Source organism: Hyla sarda, chromosome 7 (genome assembly GCF_029499605.1).
Source record: "Hyla sarda isolate aHylSar1 chromosome 7, aHylSar1.hap1, whole genome shotgun sequence".
Lineage (NCBI taxonomy): Eukaryota > Metazoa > Chordata > Amphibia > Anura > Hylidae > Hyla > Hyla sarda.
In genome coordinates this window covers 96,744,194-96,762,390 of record NC_079195.1, presented here as the reverse complement: position 1 = coordinate 96,762,390, position 18,197 = coordinate 96,744,194, and positions in this window count along the sequence as shown.

Genomic DNA, 18,197 nt, shown 5'->3' with positions numbered 1-18,197 from the left:
CCCTATTATGATAAAGTATAATTCCTTTTAGGGAGAGTAGAGATGTCTAGACGTCTGCAGAACGTCTATATAGGGACTAATTGCTACAATTTAAAATACAAAAACTATGTCTCCCCTACACGTTTTGTGGTATCAACCACGTCCTCAGGGGCTTAGATACATACTGACAGCGGTCGCACACCCTTCCCGTAGACTTTCGTTGAGGGGGCGGGCGTGACGTCACGAGGGGGCAGGTGTGACATCACGAGGGGGCGGCCTCGAACACGGAAGCCCGCACACAGCGTTCGGAGTAGTAAACTTCCAGATGCTGCGAGCGGAGCTCCGGAAAGCAGGGTAGTGGAGAACCCCTCCCATAGGCTTGCATTGAGGGGCGGAGTGTGACGTCACACGGGGGCGGAGGCGTGACATCACACGCCGCCGGCCCCGTGGTCGCCGGTAATCAGACCCAGAGCGAACATGCTCCAGGGACTGATTTTAACTGGGGTGCAAGATCACGGGGTCCCCAGCGGTGGGACCCCGCAATCAGGCATCTTATCCCCTATCCTTTGGATAGGGGATAAGATGTCTAAGCGCCGGAATACCCCTTTAAAGCCCATAGACTTCTATGGGATTCTGCACTCCCATTCACACTTCTGAATTTCCTCTTGGTAGTGTGTGGCATCCCATTAAGGTCTGTGGGCTTTAATTTAAGGCAGAAATCTGCAAGCGGAAGTTCTGCTATCTAAATATGAATAGACCCTAGGCAGACAAAAAAAAACCATGGTAGAATATTACTGTGCTAAACTTAGGAGGGTTAAACTCCCCAAAATTCAGCGATTTTTAATTTGATATGCTATTTCCTAAATAAGTGTTAGCAGTTACAGCACTGAATGTTGAAGCTGGAGATGACATCAGGATGGACATCCCCTACAACACAAAGCCTTGCTTCAGGGAATTGCTGTTAGTCATTCTGTAAATTAGTTTTGAATATAAATCTATATATAAAACTCAATGGGGGATATTTATCAAAGGATTTAGACTGGTTTTTCCTGTCTAAATTTGTCACACAGAAAGTCGCAGTCTAAATATGTGCGACTTTTCTGTGACTTTTGCTTTAGAGGATTTTTAGAACATGATGCATTCTAGTCTATTTTAGACGGAAAAATGCATTGGTGCTGAATTTATCAATAATGACTTTTCAGCGACAAGTCGCATCGGCTGAAAGTACGCCAAAATTTCAGACCATGCTGGAGCAGGTTTAAATACAGTCTAAAGCATAGATCCTGAAGTCTGTGCACAGAATTTATCAAGAGCCGTGCGCCTTTTGATAAATTAGGCGCACAATAGACCAGCCTAACCCTCTGTAGTTTGGTCTATATTGATGCAGGACATAGACAACTTTGATAAATCTCCCCCAGTGTATGTGTGTATGTATGTATGTGTGTGTATGTGTGTATGTTCCAGCATCACGTCCAAACGGCTAAAGATATTAACATGAAACTTGACACACATGTTACTTATATGTCAACAACAAACATAGGATAAGTAATTTTACCCTTACTTACCCCCATTTGCCAGGGGCGAGGTTTTTGTTTAAAGTCCCATACAAGTCTATGAGAAATATATGTGACTGCATAACTTCCTGGAGATATTTCGACAATACTTGGTCACATATTACCAGGGCCGTCCTTAGGTGTTCAGGTGCCCTGTGCAAGCTAACCTTGTGGTGCCCCCCTCCCCCCATTACCCCATAAGCATACACAAAGAGGAAAAAAAATCTTTGTAACAAATATTTTTTTTTTAAATACTTAATCAGTCCCCTGCCCACTTAATCAGTCCCATGTCCCCCTTCACCAGTCCCCTGCCCCCCTTAATCAGATGCAGTATAGTTCCTCCACATTAGGTGCAGTATAGCTCTCCACATTAGGTGCAGTATAGTTCCCCACATTAGGTGCAGTACAGTTCCCCACATTAGATGCAGTATAGTTCCCCCACATTAGGTGCAGTATAGTTCCCCACATTAGGTGCAATATAGTTCTCCCACATTAGGTGCAGTATAGTTCCCCACATTAGGTGCAGTATAGTTCCCCCACATTAGGTGCCATATAGTTCCCCACATTAGGTGCAGTATAGCTCCCTCACATTAGGTGCAATATAGCTCTCCACATTAGGTGCAGTATAGTTCCCCCACATTAGGTGCCATATAGTTCCCCACATTAGGTGCAGTATAGTTCTCCACATTAGGTGCATTATAGCTCCCCACATTAGGTGCAGTACAGTTCCCCCACATTAGGTACGCAGTACAGTTCCCCCACATTAGGGGCAGTACAGTTCCCCCACATTAGGGGCAGTACAGTTCCCCCACATTAGGGGCAGTACAGTTCCCCCACATTAGGTGCAGTATGTTGCCCCACATTAGGTGCAGCATAGTTCCCCACTTTCAGTGCAGTATGTTCCCCCACGGGAAATGAAGTCAAAAGCTTCCTCCTTTGTTTATTTTCCTCCCCAACAAGGATTAGAAAGGAAAAACCGGGCAACGCCGGGTACTCAGCTAGTCTATATATATATATATATATATATATATATATATATATATAATATAAAACTCAATGGGGGAGATTCATCAAAACCAGTGTAGAGGAAGAGTGGTGCAGTTGCCCATTGCAACCAATCAGATTGCTTCTTTCATTTTTAGCACGGCCTTTGAAAAATGAAAGAAGCAATCTGATTGGTTGCTATGGGCAACTGGGCAACCTATACTTTGCACTGGTTTTGATGAATCTCCCCCAATGTGTGTGTATGTGTATGTGTGTATGTTCCAGCATCACGTCCAAAAGGCTAAAGATATTAACATGAAACTTGGCACACATGTTACTAATATGTCAACAACAAACATAGGATAGGTGATTTAACCCTTACTCACCCCCATTTGCCAGGGTCAGAGTCTATGGGAAATATATGTTACTGCATGACTTCCAATCGGATGGAGATATTTCGATAATACTAGGTCACATATTACTTATATGTCCACTTAAAATATAGGATAGTTAATTTAGCCCTTAACTACCCCCATTTGTGAAGGTCAGGGTTTTTTGTTTAAAGTCCCATGCAAATCAATGGGTAGTGTATGTTCCCACATAACTTCCGTATGGCTGGAGATATTTCAATAATACCAGGTACACATATAACTTATATGTCAAATAATATATGATAGTTAAATTAACCCTTACCTACACCCTTATATAAAAGATGTTTTTTGTTTAAAGTCCCATGCAAGTATATGGGACTTCCAGTACCGTACTCCATAAGCTCCGCTCTGCATCTCCTGGTGAATGTGTCAGTCTGGCTTGCAAGCCACACCCCAGCTCACAAAGGCACACCCACTGTTTAAGCCTCACCCCCTTTTATTCTCCACCTTTTTTGTGCATCGGTCTAGCTTGCAAATCACGGCCAGTCCCACAAAGCCACATCCACTTCTATTTTCAGCTTACAATATCTTTATCACAAATCAGTCCCACCTGAGGACAGGATATGAGGATGGGACATAAGGACGGGATATGAGGAAAGCATATGAGGAAGGGATATGGGGTCGGAAAATGGGGTCGGGATATGAGGACGGGATATAAGGTCGGGATATGAGGACAGGATATGAGGACGGGATAATATATAATAGTAAAATTTACCCCTAACCTACCCCCACATGTGAAGAATGGAGTTTTTGTTTCAAGTCCCCTGCAAGTATATAGGACTTCTGGTACCTTACTCCACAAGCTCCGCTCTGCATCTCCTGGTGAATGAGCCAGTCACTTGCAAGCCACACCCTCAGCGCATGCCATGCCCCATCTAGCAAAGACATGCCCATCCGTTAAGCCGCACCCCTTTTATTTTTAGCTTGCAATATCTGTACCCTAACACAGCCCCACCTGAGGATGGTATATGAGGATTAGATATGGGGACGGGATAGAAGGATGGGATATAAGGACGAGATATGTGGACGGGACATGTGGACGGGATATGGGGACGAGATATGAGGTCGGGATATGGGGACGGGATATGAGGATGAGATATGAGGTCGAGATATGAGGACAAAATATGAGAGCAGGATATGAGTTTGGAATATGAGGGGATTTGGGGTCGGGATATGAGGAGGGGATATGGGGGTCAGGATTTAAAGACAGGATATGAGGACAAAAGCTTCCTACTTTTGTTGCTTTTCCTCCCCCACAAGGATAAGGTAGGAAAAACCGGGCAGCGCCGGGTACTCAGCTAGTAATGGATAAAAAAAAAACGAAGGAACTCCCTTTGATACAACTGGTACTAAGCTTGTCAATTATTTTTCACATCTTTTATTCTAAACTAAAGCATACTACTTCATTTCACCAATGTATCTAAGATGACCCATCTTGCTGTATTGCTTTACCCAAAGTTTTTTGTGTTGCAGCTGCTAGGAACACACCAGGCACAATATAATTTCCCCCATATCATTTACACAGAATCCTTCCAGTATCTAGCAAACAGCTGATTTTGCCAAGTACCCATTCACACTACAGAATCTCTGCCTGGAGATATTCCGGGCGCAGATTCTACAATCAGCAGATGGCAACAAAATCCATCAGCCCTAGGACCATGAAGACCTTCACTATCACCTTTCTTTCTTTTGGTGGGTCCGAAGTCCAAAAGTTACACAGTGTAAACAGATCAACAGAAAATCCATTCACACCAATGTTATCCTCATGCAGCAGTATTTCCACGCTAGATTTCTGAGCAGAAATCCATAGTGTGAATGATCCCTGACAAAGGCTTATGAACAGAGGTGATGCAGTGCCTGACATTGCATCTTACTTACATTAAAGGATACCTCCGGGATGTACAAATTATACCCTATCCTAAGGATAGGGGATAAGTGTTAGATTGTGGGGGTCCAATTGCTGGGGCCCCCCATGATTTCCCGAACATCTGGTTCCCATAGACTTCAATGTTAAATTTTAACGTCAGTTTTTTCACCATAAATTTTTGCCGGACCAAAAATTAGTGCATGCACCATCTTTTATGCCAGCAAAAATAACTGACATTAGTAAAAATGGACATACCTGATGCAAAAGGATGTTAAAAAAGCATGGGGAGAACATATAGTGGCTTAATGACACAGCCTGGAGGTGGCGGAAGCATGAGGAGACCATATAGTGGCTGAATGACACAGCATGGAGGTGGCAGAAGCATGAGGAGACCACATAATGACTGAATGACACAGCGTGGAGGTGCCGGCAGCATGAGGGGAACATATAGTGGCTGAATGACACAGCCTGGAGTTGGCGGCAGCACGAGGAGACCACATAGTGGCGGAATGACACAGCCTGGAGTTGGCGGCAGCATATAGTGGCTGAATGACACAGCCTAGAGTTTGCGGCTGCATGAGGAGACCATATAGTGCCTGAATGACACAGCGTGGAGGTGGCGGCAGCATGACGAGACCACATAGTGGCTGAATGACACAGCCTGGAGGTGGCGGAAGCATGAGGAGACCATATAGTGGCTAATTGACACAGCATGGAGGGGGTGGCAGCATGAGGAAACCATATAGTGGCTGAATGACCCAGCGTGGAGGTGGTGGCAGCATGAGGAGACCATATAGTGGCTGAATGACACAGCATAGAGGTGGCAGCAGCATGAGGAGACCACATAGTGGCGGAATGACACAGCCTGGAGTTGGCGGCAGCATATAGTGGCTGAATGACACAGCCCAGAGTTTGCAGCAGCATGAGGAGACCATATAGAGACTGAATGACACAGTGTGAAGGTGGCGGCAGAATTAGGAGAACATATAGTGGCTGAATGACACAGCCTGGAGTTGGCGGCAGCATGAGGCATGAGGAGAACATATAGTGGCTGAATGACACAGCCTGGAGGTGGCGGCAGCATGAGGAGACCACATAGTGGCGGAATGACACAGCCTGGAGTTGGCGGCAGCATATAGTAGCTGAATGACACAACCTAGAGTTTGCAGCAGCATGAAAAGACCATATAGAGACTGAATGACACAGTGTGAAGGTGGCGGCAGAATAAGAAGAACATATAGTGGCTGAATGACACAGCCTGGAGTTGGCGGCAGCATGAGGAGAACATATAGTGGCTGAATGACACAGCCTGGAGGTGGCGGAAGCATGAGGAGACCATATTGTGGTTGATTGACACAGCATGGAGGTAGCGGCCGCATGAGGAGACCATTTAGTGGCTTAATGACCCAGCGTGGAGGTGGTGGCAGCATGAGGAGACCATATAGTTGCTGAATGACACAGCGTGGAGGTGGCGGTATCATGAGGGGAACATAAAGTGGCTGAATGACACAGCCTGGAGTTGGTGGCAGCATATAGTGGCTGAATGACACAGCCTGGAGGTGGTGGAAGCATGAGCAGACCATATAGTGCCTGAATGACATGGCGTGGAGGTGGTGGCAGCATGAGGAGACCATATAGTGGCTGAATGACACAGCCTGGAGTTGGCGGCAGAATGAGGAGACCATATAGTGGCTTAATGACACAGCCTGGAGTTGGCGGCAGCATGAGGTCAACATATAGTGGCTGAATGACACTGACTGGAGGTGGTGGAATAATGAGGAGACCATATAGTGACAGAATGACACAGCCTGGAGGTGGCATCAGCATGAGGAGAACATATGGTGGCAGAATGAGACAGCCTGGAGGTGGCATCAGCATGAGGAGAACATATGGTGGCAGAATGAGACAGACTGGAGGTGGCAGCAGCAGCATCAGGAGTCCTGAACGTGACCCGGTGACAGAGTGATGTGGTGAGTGCCAATACCAGTACCTGGTGATGAAGGTGGGTGAAAAATTGAGAACTTGGCATCAGATGTGTGGAATCAGGCGGGTGGCAGGATCAAAATAGTAGCTGAGGCAGGTAGGCAAAAGAAAACGGTCTCTTTTGTAAAAGTATTAACTTTTAATAATATGCTTAGGATAAAATATATGGACCCAACATTTTTTTTTGTGCCACCTACACCACCAAGTATTGATGTGATGCAAAGACCTCTAAAACGTGGAAAGGAACAACATATGGTCCATTGTAACCGGTGGGGGTAAAAACTTCCCCTGTAAGGCCCTACTCTCGCATTATTAATTCCCTTCTTGGCAAGCGTTACTCGCCCTAAAAGGGTAGCCCCCACAAAGGAGCCTCTCCCTATTTCCACAGCTGTTTGGGCATGCTAGAATATGTAGTTTTGCACAGCTGGAGGGCTGCAGTTTGAGATCACTATACAGTGGTCTCTAAACTGTATCCCTCCAGATCTTGCAAAACTACAACTCCTAGCATGCTCAAACAGCTCTTTACTGTCTGGGCATGCTGGGATTTGTAGTTTTGCAACATCTGGAGGGTCACAGTTTGCAGATCACTGTGCAGTGGTCTATAATCTGCAGCCCTCAAGATGTTGCAAAACTGCAAATCCCAGCATGCCCAAACAGCATGCTGGGAGTTGTAGTTGTGTAACCTCCAGCTGTTGCATAACTACATCTCCCAGCATGCCCTTCGGCGATTAGTACATGCTGGGAGTTGTAGTTTGGCAACAGCTGGAGGCACACTGGTTGGAAAATTCTGAGTTAGGTAACAGAACCTAACTGAAGGTTTTCCAACCAATGTGCCTCCAGCTGTTGCAAAAGTACAACTCCCAGTATACACGGTCTGTCAGTACATGCTGGGAATTGTGGTTTTGAAACAGCTGGAGGTTTACCCCCCCCCCCCCCATGTGAATGTACAGGGTACATTCACACAGGCAGGTTTACAGTAAGTTTCCTGCTTCAAGTTTGGTCTGCGGCAAATTTTTCGCCGCAGCTCAAACTCCTAGCGGGAAACTAACCGTAACACGCCAGTGCGAATGTACCCTAAAAACACGACACTACACTACACTAACACAGAATAAAGAGTAAAACACTACATATACATCCCCTTACACTGTCCCTCCAATAAAAATGAAAACGTATTGTACGCCAGTGTTTCCAAAACGGAGCCTCCAGCTGTTGCAAAACAACAACTCCCAGCATTTCTGGACAGCCAGTAACTGTCCAGGCATGCTAGAAGTTAAGCAACAGCTTGGAGCCCTGTCGTATTTCAAGGAAACAGTTTAGTTTCCAAAATGGGGTCACATATGGATATTTATTGTTTTGCGTTTGTCAGAACTGCTGTAACAATCAGCCACCCCTGTGCAAATCACCTCAAATGTACATGGTGCACTCTCCCTTCTGGGCCTTGTTGTGCGCCCCCAGAGCACTTTGCGCCCACATATGGGGTATTTCCGTAATCGGGAGAAATTGCACTACAAATTTTGGGGGGCTTTTTCGCCTTTTACCCCTTATGAAAAGGAAAAGTTGGGGGCTACACAAGCCTGTTAGTGTAAAAAAAAAAAAAATGTTTACACTAACATGCTGGTGTTGCCCCATACTTTTTATTTTCACAAGCAGTAAAAGGAAAAAAAGCCCCCCAAAATTGGTAACGCAATTTCTCCTGAGTACTGAAATACCCCATTTGCGCAGTCCACTGTTCCAAAGATCGGTCAAACGCCTAAATTCTGTGAGGGGTGTAGTTTCCAAAATGGGGTCATATGTGGGGGGTCCACTGTTCTGGCACCACAGGGGGCTTTGTAAACGCACATGACCCCTGACTACCATTCCAAACGAATTATCTTTCCAAAAGCTCAATGGCGCTCCTTCTCTTCTGAGCATTGTAGTTCGCCCGCAGAGCATTTTACGTCCTAACATGGGGTATTTCCATACTCAGAAGAGATGGGGTTACAAAGTTTGGGGGCATAACCCTTTGTAAAAATGGTAAATTTGGGGGGAAAAATGCACTTTAGTGAAAATTTTTTTTTAAATTTACACATCCGATTTTAACGAAAAGTCGTCAAACACCTGCGTGGTGTTAAGGATCACTGGACCCCTTGTTACGTGCCTTGAGGGGTGTAGTTTTCAAAATGGTATGCCATGTAGGGTTTTCTGCTGTTCTGGCACCATAGGGGCTTCCTAAATGTGACATGCTCCCCAAAAACCATTTCAGCAAAATTCACTCTCCAAAATCCCATTGTTGCTCCTTCCCTTCTGAGATCTCTACTGCGCCCGCCGAACACTTGACATACACATATGAGGTATTTCCTTACTCGAGAGAAATTGGGTTACAAATTTTGGGGGGCTTTTTCTCTTACTACCACTTGTAAAAATTCAAAAACTGGGTCTACCAGAACATGCAAGTGTAAAAAATGAAGATTTAGAATTTTATCTTTCACTTTGCTGCTATTCCTGTGAAACACCTAAAGGGTTAACAAACTTACTGAATATCATTTTGGATACTTTGAGGGGTGCTGTTTTTATAATTGGGTCATTTGAACTGGTCCCTGAAAAATTAGACATATTGTATATGTGAATCAATATATAATTTATTTGGAATATCTATTTTCCTTACAAGCAGAGAGCTTCAAAGTTAGAAAAATGCTAAATTTTCAAATTTTTCATCAAATTTGGGAATTTTTCACCAAGAAATGATGCAAATATCGACAAAAATTTACCACTACCATAAAGTAGAATATGTCACGAAAAAACAGTCTCGGAATCAAATTTATAAGTAAAAGCATCCCAGAGTTATTAATGCTTAAAGTGACAGTGGTCAGATTTGCAAAAAATGCTCCCGTCCTTAGGGTCATAATGGGCTCCATCCCCAAGGGGTTAAGACGAATAACATTTTCTTCGAAAAGGTGGAAGGGAACAACATATTGACCATTGTAGCAGGTGGGGGTGAAAACTTCCTCTGTAAGGCCCTAATCTTGCCCTATTAATTCCCTTCTTGGCAAGTGTTACTTACCCTTAAAAGGGCGGCCCCACACAGGAAACTCTCTCTATTTCCACGTAAAAACCCTGGGAAATGGCAGTGTTTGTAGGGGGAAATAGGGAGAGGTTCATGTGTGGGGCCGCCCTTTTAAGGGCGAGTAACACTAGCCAAGAAGGGAATTAATAATGCAAAAGTAGGGCCTTGCAGGGGAAGTTTTTACCCCCACCGGTTACAATGGACCATATGTTGGAGTTTGAGTACATATATAAAAAAAAATTCCTAAGAATATTATTAAAAGTTAAGTTTTACGTAATGCATATCCCCAATACTATGTGGAGGAATGTCTGTAACTGGGGAGAAGCGCCTTAAATATGTTTAGCACTATCCATATTTGTGATGTGTTGGTGTGGCACCGTGGTCAATCTACTATGATGCATCAGGTGGGGGGAAATCCTGGCTGATCCATGCCTGATTCATCTTCACAAAGGTCAGTCTCTCCAAATTTTTCGTGGACATACGCGTTCTCCTTGGGGTTACTATGGCCCTCGCCACACTAAACACCCGCTCTGATGGCACACTACTGGCCAGGGAGGACAGCTTTTCCAGGGCAAACTCTGCTAGTTGCGGCCACAAATCAAGTTTGGCTGCCCAGAAGTCCACCACCTGCTGGTTTAGGTCCTGCTCCAGGTCTACCTGCTGCTGATGAGCTGCTTCACTATGCGGGTGAAGAAAGCTACTCATCAGCGACTGTAGACTCAGGCTGCTGCTGATGGATCTGGTACTGCTCCTGCTATCCCACCCCTCCCCAGCAGCCATGGCAGTGAAAGGTGTGCGCAGAGGGCCCTCTTCCTGTGAGAGGATGGACGATGGCGCAGATAGGCATCGGCCAACTGACTACGTAGGATGTCTCTGTAGTAGGTCAGTTTGTCCTCCCTCTCAGTGGGTGTAAAAAAGGCCCCCATTTTGTGCCGTTAGCGAAGGTCCAATAAGGTGGAGAGCCAAAAGTCAATCGTGCCATTTGTGAAAGTGACTCGGAGGGACTCCCTGCCTCCATCTCCACTGCATACTGCCATGGTGTGTCTGGGTCCTCTGTCTCGCCTTCCTCATAACCCTCTAGCTGCTCCTGCTTTTCTCTCCTGTCAGATGACTAAAAAAAAACGCTTATCTCGGGAAACCTAAATTGTGCTCCACCGTGCCCCTCCTCCAGTTCAGCCCCCACAGGACTCATGTGGTTGAGAGATGTAGGCACCACATCTCCAGTGCCCTGACCAGCCATTGTTTCCAACACGTGTTGTGGTAGATAAAGCAGTGGAATGACATTGTTCATCCCGTTATCCTGGCGACTGACTAATAATGTGGCTTCCTCAAAGGGCCTGAGCAAATGTTAGGTGTCACGTATGAGCTGCCACTGGTTGACATTGGAGTTACACAGGGGTGTCCTCCTATCCGCTTGGATCATCAAGAAATCGGTGATGGCTTTTCTCTGTTCGTATAGTCGGTCCAACATATGGAGGGTGGAATTCCAACTTGTGGAAACGTTGCAAATTAGACTATGTTGGTGGATACTGTTCTGAAGCTGCTACTCAAGGAGGGTGTTCTTTGCGGTGTATGAGTGGCTGAAGTGCATGCAAAATTTCCTTCCCATTGTTAGGATGTCTTATAGATAGGGGTAACACTTCAGGAACTGCTTGACAACCAGATTGAACACCTTTGCCATGCAGGGCACATGTCTCAGGCTTCTTTGTTGCAGCACAGACAAGATGTTCTTCCCGTTGTTGGTCACCATGGTTCCCATTTCCAGTTTTTGCGAAGTAAGCCATGATTCGATTTCTTGATGAATTACTTTTAGCAATTCCTCCCCTGTGTAACTCTGTTTGCCGAGGCAAACCATGTGAAGAACAGCTAGACACCGCCGTGCCCTGCACACATGGTATGCTGGAGGGGCACTGAGACTTGTCCGTGCAGTAGAGGCTGAGGACACGGTGGAAGATGAGGAGGCAGAGTCTCACACTGTCACAGGACCAACGGCCTGAGAACATGGAGGCGGAAGTGGCGTGACCTGTCCAAATTGCTGTTGTGGCTGTGCAGGAACCAAATTCACCCAGTGGGCCGTAAAGGACATGTATTGTCCCTGCCCATTGTTACAGCTCCACACATCGGTGCTGCCGTGCATTTTGGTACACACTGACAGGCTCAAGGACTGGCCCACCTTCTGTTCCACAAAATTGTGCAGTGCTTGTACTGCCTTCTGTGCAAAGAAATGACGGCTTGGGACTCTCCACCTCAACTTGGCACTAAACATCGGTTCTCTGAAAGGGGCAGAGTCCACCACTTTAAAAGGGAGGGACTGTAGCACAAGCAACTTGGACAGGAGCACATTCAGCTTCTGTATCGTTGGATGAGTGGGCGCATACTGTTGTTTCTTGGACATGACTTCGCCGATGGATTGCTGGCAGAATCACTGTCTCCAAGTAGGAAGAGCAGGAGCATCTGGTTGGGTATGGGTATGACACACAGCTTCCTTCGGCCTAGGTGGTGGAGATTTGGCTGGCTGAAACAGGGAGTGGCATGCCACTGGGTGATGCAGCAGGCTGGACCACCACATCAGAGCCACAGTTTTCTTAGGCCACTTTATGGTGACTCTGCATATGTTGACACAGGGCCGTGGTGCTTGGTGGGAAAATCAGCTACTCAGTGGTGTGGCAGTTTTTCATCAACAGTTCGCACTGATTGACTGCTACTGCCGCCGACTCCAGGAACCCCTGTTCCACTACCTCCCGGGAAGGTAGGCTGCTGCAAAGCAGTTGGTCTACCCCGGGCACATTTTGCTCCAGACTTTCCACTTCTGCCACCATGCTGACTGCCAACTATGCTACCACCTTGCTGGCTCAGCTGCTGCCTCACAGGCAACCTGCAACCCTCTTCTCCTGATGATGATGAAGCCCCTTCTGCACCCGGCTCCCAAGTGTGATCGGCTCCATCATCATCGAGTTGTCTGCTTATCACTGATGTCTTCAACAGGTTCCTGAACAGTGTCTTCTTCAGGAGCCTGAACACTCGCAACACCACCTACCACGCCATTCTCCTCATCACTATTTGCCTGCCTAGCAGAGGAAGCATCGGATGTCTCCTCCACTTCTTGGCTGGGCAGTAGCTGCTGACTGTCCTCTAGTAGATCATCTTCACTAAATAGTGGAGATGAACCCACAGCATAAGATACTTCTGTGGGGGAGGGAACAGCATAGGTCAGAGGCAATGGGAGGACAGGGACTGCTCCTGGGCCATGCCAACTGAGGGTTGTGTCTGTGGAACCCACCGACTGTTGACTGGGGGTGTCAGATGTCACTTGTGATGAAGTGGATGAACGTGTTAACCAATCGATGATGGCAGATGGGTTGCTGGTCTAGACACGTCCGCTAGCTGATACCGGAAGCTCAGGCCTATCGCTGCGACTCCTGCTGCCACTCGCCCCTAGTCTGCTGCGACCTTTGCCTGATGAATTTAGGCCTCTGCCACTCCCCTGTGCACATCCTGGCACTTTTCTGCCTGACATACTTAGTGCGTATATGAGGGGAGTACAATACGCAAAAACAGTATTTGTCTACAACACCAGCAAGTGTGTACTTTTGCCTGGTCTTTCACAGTATCTAGGCCCTTAAGACTTTAACAGGAACAAAATGGTACATCACTTACAATATGGACAATATGCTTTTAGTTCTCTGCTCACCCTAACTTTCTACTATTAGCTTTTCAGTTGCTGTGTACTACACCTAAAATTGCTATTTCTTTCTTAATCTCACTCCTTTCCCTATCAGTGCTTCTAGGCTGGATTTGGGCTTGAGGTGAATCGCTGCTGTAAAAAAGCTTTTCTGTGCAACACACTGCTCTCTGTCCCTCTCTGAAATAGAACGCTGATGTGACTGGCAGGTGAATCGCTGCTGTAAAAATGCTTTTCTGTGCAACACACACTGCTCTCTGTCCCTCTCTCTCTGGCTGCTGATTATATAGGGCTGTGACATCACAGGAGTGGCTGGCTGCTGATAAGCTGCATGCTGCATGTGATTCAGGGTCATCCCGCCGACCCTTGTTCCCGCCTTTCCAGGATTCCTTGCCCCATGTCCTCACATGTGGATCCGCCATTTTAGATGCCCTGGAGCCTGGACCGCACTAAATGGAGTTTAATGAAGCGATTAACGCGATCGAATCGGATTCGGATTTGTCAGATTCGATTCGCTCATCCCTAGTCGTGGCCATCGTAAGTCGGGGGGGTCACAGTATATCAATTCTGGAACATCGTTTTAGGAACTTGGGGGGAGATTTATCACTGAGTTGTTCTGTATGTCATTTACTTTTGTTGTACGGTTTTTGGTGGACACGCGCATAATAAATCCCATGTGTGATAAATAATGCGCATGTCCACCAAAACTTACAAAATTACTTCACAACTTTTTCTGACTTTGCAAAGCAAGTTTCTAGAGCAGCACTGAAGGTGGTCTATGTTTGCGGGGGGGGGGGGGGGGGGGAGGTTTTCAACCAGTGCATATATTGTAAGCTTTAAAAAACAAATGCGCAAAAAAAATCGCAACAAAAAAATAAATAAAAGCTAATTAGACCAAAAACAAGTAAAAAAAAAGTTTAATAATTCTCCCCCTTTGTGTTTTGTCATTCCTTTGTTATTCCTTTGATTAAATTGACAACTGGGTGTTACCAGTTAGGAGATATTCTCTACACAGTTCCACACTGCCCTGCCAGTGCAATAACAGTCAGACTAGAGTCATTCTCCAATTTATCCATAAATATTTAGGAGGAATTATAAAGGAACAGTACAATGAAGAGTACTAAGCAACGGTTACGTCAGAAAAGAATTCACCATGAGCTTACAAACAAAGTACAATATAGTTATTCTCTATGCACTGTGTGATATAGAGTACAGTCAAATAGCTTTATTTTACGTTTATATTTTACCTCTATTTATTGTTCAGTTTATATAAAAAAAAATCTGAAGCAAAGAAATTTCAAGTGCCAATAAGCCCATTCTCATTATATAAGTACGATTACTTCAAGTCTCATAAGAAGCAAGTAGCAGTATGTGTTCAGTCCACTTATGGTGCTCGCTGCATTTCCACGCTGTGATTGGCTCAGACAGTTTATAACAGTAGAGGTTCTCTATAAGGGAACTGAATAAAGAGACAGCACTGGGTGCTGCTACAGAAAACCCACACAAACTCTCTGCCCAACCTGTGAAGCAAAACTAAGATTCTATTTACATATAAGACTATTTTAGAAATTTTGCAACTAAAACCTGAGCTCTCCTTTCAGTTGACTGCTTTGCCAATCTAGTGCAGGCAATTCATAGTTAAAGCCCATTAGCCTGGAACAAAATCAGGCTTAGTGCATCCTAAACCATAAGGGCTGCAGTAAGGTAGATGTAACAGTCTTGAGACTGACATTTTCATAATTCATTGTAAAGCCTAATGCATTATTACAGTGCACACACAATGCAGCTTCAAAGACTTACAAAACATGTGGGACTGTCCTTGGGGGTTTTGATGTCACAAAAGAGACGTTTTTAAGTTGGCTAACTGAAATGTATCCTGTGTGAAAATGTAAACATGCCCTTAAGCATACTGCAGGATTTCACGTCATGGCTTTGTACTTTTTTAAGCACTTAGCTCCTTTCTGTGGCATGTGATATTAAGCCAGATCGAAAGCAAATTTTTTCAGCCAAAAGAAACTTTTAATGTTTGATCAGTACAGTATGATTGTATGATCACTATTACTACCGCACTGCTTATGAATAAAATCCACTATAAAAAGACCAATCTCCCTATACAGTGACCATATAGGGGGAGATACCAGCACTGAACAGGTTCTGCAGACAAAAACCTACAAAAAAGTACTCAAAGTACACAAATAAAGATGAGCGAATTTAAGAAAAATTTGATTCAGCCGATTCGCCAAATTTTCCGAAAATGACTAATTCCGGACAACAGAGGGCCTCGATAGGGGTGTCCAACTTTGCCTTGCTGTAAAACGCATAGGGAGTGTGCTGGGTTAGTGAAATAATACTGTTATTCAGTAAACCATGCAGATTACAGGTGTTGCATTTAGAATCACTAACTCAGAGCGTCTGGATGTGGCAGCAGGGTCGAGAGACCACATGGCTTCACAATTGAAGAGATTAAATTGATAAAATTTTAGATTTTTTGATTACATTTTAATTACATTTTTTAAATTCTTTTATGAGGACCCAACTTTTACATTTTTTTTTATTATTTTTTGAGGACCCATTGGAGGGCAAGTCTGGTGAGCATCAAGCTGGTGGTCCGCCGAGAGGTGAGCTATTACCTGTTCCAGCCCCTGCCTCTCAGCGCCCCCCCCCGATGCTCATGATTAAGTGTCCCAGGTCCCTGAAGCGTTTACTTTGAAAAAATACTTGACAACGAAAGAAATATAACAAGGAGATCACATGTTGGCACAATGACAGAGCCTGGAGGTGGCAGCAGCATGACGAAACCATAGGGCAGCACTATGATAGAGCCTGGATGTGGTAGCCTGGATGTGGTGTGAGGAGACCAAATGGCGGCACAATGACACAGTCTGGAGGTGGCGGCAGCCTATGTAGGCCGCAGAGCGGCACAACGACAGAGTAGTGTGTCAGTTTGTCCCTCTCAGTGGTGCACGCCTGACTAGCCTTTGTAGATCCTTCCAGTGTCATATGCTTGTCTAAAATATTAAGTCATACACGTGTAAGTAAACACGGCTGGTATTGTGAAACTGAGTATAAAACTGTGAATGTTTCATTTAATCAGTTATGGTTTATTTTTATCGCTCCAATCTGTTTCCTTGGATTCTTGTGGTAATTCCAGAGCTAATATATGACGACGATCATAGGGCCTCACAATTGTAAATTTATGAAGATTTTGAATAGATTTACAAGTTTAATGTGCCAGCAGCATGAGAATATCACATGGTGGCACAATGACAGAGCCTGGTAATTGGAATGAGCAAACTTTAACCCCTTAACGACCATGGACTTGTATACACGTCCAGGCAGGATGAACGTTCCCACACCAGGACGTGGAAGTCACAGCTGGCTCTAAGTGTTATGACAGAGGGAGGGAGCTCCCTCTGTCACCCCTGCAGCACCCTGCAGCGCAATCGCGGGGTGCTGTGTGTAATACCCGGCGGGCGGGGACCTGCCGCACTCCTGGGACCGAAGACAACTTCACTCCCAGCAGTTTAACCCTTAAAGCCATGGTCGGAAGCGACCGCGAGCTGTAAGGAGTTTTTATAGAGGGAGGGGGCTCCCTCTGTCTCTCTCCTGTAGCACCCCGCAATGATCGCGGGGTGCTGCTGCTTACCTGGGCAGCCGGGGGTCTTTACAAGGCACGTCCTCATATGCTGCCTGCTAGTGTAAAACTAGCAGGCAGCATATATCTGCAATGCTTTGGAATACTAAGTATTCCAAAGCATTAAAAAAAAAGTGAAAAAATAAATAAAATAAATAAAGTGTATAAAAACAAGAAGTATAAAAAAAGTGTAAAAAAATAAATAAAGTGTAAAAAAAAGTGTGAAAAAGTAAAAAGTGTAAAAATAAAAACACATTTATTAAATAAATATAGTAAAAAATAAAAATTTATAATGTGTAGGATCACACGGCACACATCCGCAGCATATTACATGCTGCGGATGCCCGCCAACAATCACAATAATGAGCTCCCTGTTGCGGCCGGGTAGCTTTGTGTGTCCACTAATAGCGGCGGATTTCCCGCAGGCAGTCATGAGCGGACACACTGATCTACCCAGCCACAGCAGTGATCTCGCCCTTGTGACTGCCTTGGGCATCCGCGGTGTGAAATATGAATACACTGCGTCCCATTCATATTGCATTTCCGCAGTGTTAGAGGTATTCGTCAGCATCATGTCAAAAAGAGTGATGTTGACATATACTGTAGCAGCTCCAGTCATTTCTGACTGCTACAGTATACATTGGCATCCCTTTTTTGACATGACAACGGACACCTATACTGCAGAAACGCAGTATGAATGGGGACTATTCATATAATGATGCCCTGAAAGCCAAAGGGGGCTCCTCTCCTTTGGGGTCCTACCACACGACCAAGGAACCAAATATGGCCTAAGCGGGGGTATATCCAAACACGGGCCGAGCAGCTCAATAAAATATAGGGTGCATTTCTTGCAATATCAGAAGTGATGTACAAAAAATATGCCCCACAAATGATGCATTTGTGAAAAAAGGCAAATTTCGAATTTTTAACACTGACATTGTAATAATTCCTGCCAAAAACGATGGTGTTAAAATACTCAATGTCTAGTTTTTAAAATTGGGTAATTTGGGGGGTGTTGCTGTGTTCTACTACCTTAAAATT